Here is a 6,000-nt window from a genome sequence, read left to right on the forward strand (position 1 = left end):
AGGACACGGACGAAGGAAGAGGCGGCTTCGGCGACTTGCAAAGGCAATGCCACTGGAGGGACGCCCTCCGCTCTGTCCTTTCTGCAACCTGCTCCTGCAGCTTTCCTGGTTTCTTATCTCCTTCTTACTTACATTAGCTGGCATTCCTTTCAGATGCTTGCAGAGAACTCTGGTAAAGTCACTGCCACCTTACGAGCTATGTAACCAGAATGTTACCTTTACACGTTAAAATCTATTCAGAAACCACTCCTCCGGAGCAGCCACAGGAAGTAACAAAACCCGATAATTATAACCGTAATAATATTAGGGAAGTTTTACTGAGTGATTACTATGAGCCCAGGCACTTGGCTAAACGCATGCTGTCCTTCCCCTAGCTCCTCCTCACCGCAACCTACAAAGCTGATCCTTTATCGTCCCCCACTTACAGACAAGAAAACTGAGGCTTAGGGAGGTGACACGACTTGCCCCAAAGTAACCAAGATCTGTGCTGCTCCTGAGGTATCTCCAGATGCCTCTGCTGCTTTCTGGTTTCTTTCTCTTTCTTCAGCGTCCTTTCCCTGGGGACAAACCCTCCATGTCCCACCAAGTCTGGCTGTTTCACATCTAAGAAGACAAGGACTGTAGGCTGATCACAGCTCGTTTCCTTGAAAACAAAGCAGCTCTTGGCAGCCACCTGATCACATAAAGTACCAGGGCAGAGCCAGCCACCAGACCTGCAAAGATGACTAAAGCCCCAGCTGGCCGCTGCTCTCAACGAGATCATGGTCAACTAGAGAAAAGAGGCAAGTAAACAATTCTGCGGGTCAGATTACCCACCAGGCACCAGCAAAACAATACTCCATAATCCACCCCCCACTCCCCCCCAAAAAGAGGAAGAGAAAATAAGAGAAAACCCCTATAGAATTCTTCAATTCAAAAAGTGACTGAGACCACTGTGTTTCATAACCCGGCGTTGTTTCAGGGTTTAATGATAGGGGTAAGAGGTGCCACTCCAATTTTTGTATTGTTAGGGTCACTACAGGACCTAAACACCAAGGACAAAAGCAGGTGGTACTCAGAATGGTTGGGGGGAGCGTGGGGGGTGGGGGGAGATGTGCTCATTTGCAAAAAGAGTTCTAGCTCCCATCTGTTGTGAAGGTTCATAGCAATTAAATGCTGGTCACATAGCCAGGCAGGGTGCCTGGATGTAGCATTTCGCAAATACTCATAGAATCTGCACCAAGACTGAGGCTTCTGACCTCTACCCATGGCTCCTGCTCAGGCCCCAGAGGCCCCATTTCCCAGAACCCCAGTCCTTTCCCTGCACTGAAGCCCCCTCCCAAGGCTTCTTGGACCCACTGCCAGCAACCTGCTCCACCGAGGCAGAACAGGCTGGCAGCCAGAGTGAGCAATGTTTTCATGCAAGGTGATACATTTTCTAACTGTGCCTGGGCGAAACGGGGAGACTAGAGAACACACTCAATCCTCCTGGTCCGGGGCAAGAAGCATCCTTTGCTTGTTCGGAATTTCACTGTCTAACTTCTGAGAATGGGCCCGGGGAGTAGTACAGCCCTGGTCCAAATCTAGATGATTCTGCCACTCTCTAGCTGTGTGACCCCGGGGGAAATATTTTTAAGCTCTCTGAGCTGAGGGTTCCTCATCTGCAAAATAGCCATAATAATAATAATAATAATCCTATCTTACAGGATTGTTGGGAGATTAAATGAGATAATACATCTAAAGCATTCAGAACTGTGGTTGGCCCACAATAAGAATTCCATCATTGCATCATTTTATTAGAACGGTCTCGTGGGGTCGTAGAGAGCATAAATTGCAAATAACATGCTTGACATGCTATCTGATTTCAATGTTATGACAGGAACGACTATTATTGTAATTGTTATTAGTAATTACTGTTATTAGTTACTTGGGGCCAGAAAAACAGAAGAGACAGAGGAGGTGCCTATCAAAGAACCCATTTTAGCACCATTCTCCTGCAAGGCCTAGAATTTCTGAGGTTATATGGGGAAGGTATAGAAGTGACCATCGACAGGGTTCATCAATGGCAAAAATTATTCTAGAGTATTACTCTGTTCCCATCTTGGGTCTGGTTGCCCCTGCAGACACTGGGTGTATAAAGGTGGGGGTGTTGGTCTCTTAAAGAGATCACAAATCGGCATAGGAAGGAAGGGAGAGAGGAAGGAAGGGAGGAAGGAAGGAGGGAAGGAAGGAAGGAAAAAGGAAGGCAGGAAAAAGGAAGGAAGGAAAAAGGAAGGGAAAAAATAAACAGGGAGAGTGCCATGTCTACACCCTGCTATGAAAGGAACTCCAAAATTAAAAGCCCCGGAGTCCACGCGGTGAAGAACAGTCATTAACAGGCCAGCAGCTGACCCCTCTCCATGGGACCTGACCAGCCAACCATCCAAGGTCCTCATTTTCCCAGAAAAGGGTCGATCTGCCAATGGTCTGAACAAAGTCAGGGACACTTCACACAAAGAGGAATAAGGAAGAGTGTCTTATCGTCCTGGAGCCCCCTTAGCTGAGCTGTAGAACAGTGTCCCTCCCCGTGAAGAAGAAGGCCCTGAGCATGGTAGACATGGGCTCCCCAACTCAGCCAGCCTGCCTGCCTGCCATTCAGGAGAAAAAAAGCTAAAAGCACAAGCTACTGACTGGATGTGGACGGTGATATAGTCACCCGGTTTTTAGACCAGCAATCACACAAACAGGGGGGGTTAGATATGCCACAGCTGAGAAAAAAAAACTCCCTCTTTCCAGCCCAGAACAGCTCCAGACAGGGACAGAAAGCATGGGAGAGTGGGGGAGGGGGGGGACGGAGGATCAATCAGAAAAAGAAACTGATTTCTTCTACTTTTCAAGAGAAGCCTGGTTTGTGCAAAATTTTACACTCAAAGTAGGTAAAGCAATAATAACAACAGAAAATCACCTTCTACCAGATAAAACAACAATGTGCCCACATAACAAATAGCCTCTGGGTTCATCGGGGACAGCCAAACAGTGGGCACTGGACCCACCCAGCCTTTCCAACCCCAGACTCACACGTGGAATTCCCATTGGGCCTCCTCGCCAAGGCCTTAGACCACGAGGCCGTCCTCGCCTCCAAGACACAGTGGAGACCCGGCCACGAGGCTCTGCTCAGCCTGGGATTCTGAATTTGTTCTTCTGCTGCTTCTAGGAAGGTTTTTCTCCTAATAAATCTTTCAGGAAGTTCCACTCAGGGTTCACAGGAGCCATACAACCCCCTTCTTCACCGGTTGGAGCCTTAGAAAGATTCGCTGTGACCACAGGACTGTGTCAAATGAACAAGCCTCAACTTGTCACCGCCAGTATGCAAAACAGGCCTGCATCATCCCATAACAAACAGTAAAGCAGATACAGTGCCCATGTCCCCAGGGCCCAGGCCCACCCTCCACACACAAACACCCATTTCTCCACGGTTTCCTCCAGCAAGGAAACAATTCCAAAAGCAGGGGCTAGCTGTGGTGGTGAGGTGGCTCAGAGGGGGCTGCCAGCCAGCCTCTCTCTGGAAAACTAAGACCAGAAAGGAAACACCAAAACCTCACCCTATTCTCCCTAAAAACCCTCGCAAGTGATTTCCTCTCTTTTCCCATCTTCTAGAAGGGCCTGAAGTCAGAAGCTCCTGTGAACATAATATTCCATGCCTGCAAACTATCAGGAAAATCCACGGTGCATCCACACAGCGAACACATGCAGCCTCATGGCTGTCCTTCCTGGAAGCCTACACCCGACCACAAACACTGGCATAAAGAAGAGCACGTTAGCCGAGAGAGGGTAAAAATTAAATCAACAGCCAGTCCAAAAAGAATTACGGTGATAAAGCTTTGGGAGCATCCAGCAAATCTGGAAATGCAATGCAAAAGCAGAGAAAGTTTCAGAAAACAGAGTTGCTGAGTTTTCGGAAATCGTGGGGTGGGGGTGGGGGTGGGGGGGAGATGGTCAAAGGATGGAAGGAGCATCATATGGCTCACAGACTTCTAGTTTCCCTGAAAGGGGCCTCCAAGCCACATCTGCGACCCCAAACCGGTACTGATTGGAGGTAGTCTATTTTTAGACATTAGGTAATAGCCCCTCGATCAAGTGCATAAAATCCAGAATTCTCTCTATGCTCGGGCGTTTGATGTCAGCCTCCTCCCCTCCCCCTCTCCCCAAACGCCCAAACTCCCTGCCCGTCCTGAGCCTGGTGATGAGGAAAAGTGCACGGTTAACAGACGCGCACACACACACACAGACACACACACACACCCCCCGTAGTCCGAAAGCCCCTTCCTCTGTCCAGCAACTCACTGCGCATACCGACCCGCAAGGCCCCAAAGCTTTTCAGAAACGAGTTTTCAGACACGCAGAGGAGAAAACCCTAACTTACTGGAAGGTGGATCCAAGCCGTGTCACCGGGGCCGCCAACATCCTTTCCGCGTGGAAATCCACTGAGGGGCTTCTGGGGGGTACCGGGGTCCATCCTCGCTCGCGGCCCCTCGCTGCTCCCTGCAGACCAGGCCGCTCCGAGCGGCCCGGCCCGCGGGCCCATGTGCTCGGCGGCCGCACGCGCTCTGCCCGGCGGAGCGCGGAGCTGGCGGGCGTCCCGTGACGTCACGGCGGCTCGCGCTCGGGGCCGCGGGGGAGGGGAAGCGCGCGCCGCCCGGCCCGCCGCGTGCGTCCCGGGCCCCCGCGCGCCCCGTGCTCCCGGCTCCCCGCAGCCCGGCCCTCTCTGCCCCTCGCTCCCGGCCGCTAGCTGCCCGAGTCCGGCGGGCCACCGAGCCGCGAACGGCCGCGTGCAGGCGGGGCGGGCCCTGAGGGCGCCGGGGAGGGCGCGCTGCGCACCGGGATGGGGGTCCTTGCGGCGCCGGCGCCCACTCCGCGGAGATGCCGGCTCGCGTGTCCTGGGCGCTTTCCGCAGCCCTGCTCTCCGCGCGCCTCCCCACCCCCGGCGTCCTGGAAGCCAGGAGTCTTCCCACTTGCCAGATGGGGAAGCCGAGTTCAGGGGCGTAAAAGGACTGAGATGCTGAGATGGGAGCACTTCGCACACCAGACCCCTGGCTCAGCTCCATCCCTAGTAATCCGAGCGCCTCCTTGGGTACCACCCAGCATCCGCGGGCCTGGTAAGAGGGCCGCACGCACCTTCCACCTCCTTCGACAACTCCAAGGCTCACGGTGGCAAACCCGCGCAGAGGGCCGGCTGTCTGCGCAGCTCCCTCCACTCCAAGTGTTACGGCAGCCCCTTGAATGCCCAATAGTCTCCCCAAAGGAACAAAAGAACGCCGGCCACCCGCATGGGGATGTGTTTATCTTGCTTTCTCGACATAAGCCCCGGACGAGACTGATGTAAGGAGCTGCCTCGGTTCAATTTAACATTTTTTGAGCGCTTAGGGGGAGCCAAGGGCCCTGCTAGACGATGGGGTGGAGGGACCGAAAGCCAAATCAGATACAGACCGTAGAGGGAGATCACAGTCGAGTGGAAAGATGGACACACAAGTGGGAGCTGTCAGTATTATGGAAGCAAAGGCTGCCCCTCTCCCCTGCCCAGTGCCCTACATCCCCTAGGATTTCGTCCCACCCAGCGGTCTTTGGCCCCTTCCTCTTGTGTCACATTCAATTTCTCCTATTCCCATCGCGTCTTCCCAGCATGAGTGGTTCTCCTCTCCTGAAAAATGAAAAAAAAAAATTCTGCAGTTGATGCTCACGCGTACCGCCTGCTACACAACACCGATTTATAATCTCGCAACATTTGTTTTGTGCCTGGCTCCCTCCGAGGGGCCGGTGGGGTGTCTGGGCTAAGGTTATTAAACCTCTGCATCTCTATAGGGCGCTGTGAGAACTTAGCCCTTTCACTGTTTGAATATTCTTCCAGGAAGCAACCTCTATAACCTTGTGAGGAGGTTGGTCCTCCTCTGGATGACCCGAGGCCAAGAGAGGCCTAGCTTCTTATGGCACCTATCGGATCTCTGTGTCCCAGGCCCTGGCTATGGTTTTTTGTTGTTGTTGTTG

General features: G+C 52.8%; 1 non-coding gene across 45 annotated transcripts in view; it reads right to left on the bottom strand.

Annotated features, from left to right (window-relative positions):
- Window positions 1–4,610, bottom strand: part of LOC120595694 (uncharacterized) — a 237,324-nt gene extending 232,714 nt beyond the window's left edge. For 12 of the 45 annotated variants that reach the window (XR_005650967.1, XR_005650969.1, XR_005650965.1 and 9 more), the window contains exon 1: window positions 4,382–4,608. This is a non-coding gene — a transcript (uncharacterized LOC120595694). Of the gene's footprint in view, window positions 1–3,036; window positions 4,171–4,381 lie in introns of those variants that run through there. The other 33 variants (XR_005650947.1, XR_005650952.1, XR_005650954.1 and 30 more) reach the window with 9 other exon arrangements.
- Between the last annotated feature and the right edge of the window lie 1,390 nt (window positions 4,611–6,000).

Source organism: Pteropus medius, unplaced genomic scaffold (assembly GCF_902729225.1).
Source record: "Pteropus medius unplaced genomic scaffold, Ma_sr-lr_union100, whole genome shotgun sequence".
In the NCBI taxonomy this organism is placed as follows: Eukaryota; Metazoa; Chordata; class Mammalia; order Chiroptera; family Pteropodidae; genus Pteropus; species Pteropus medius.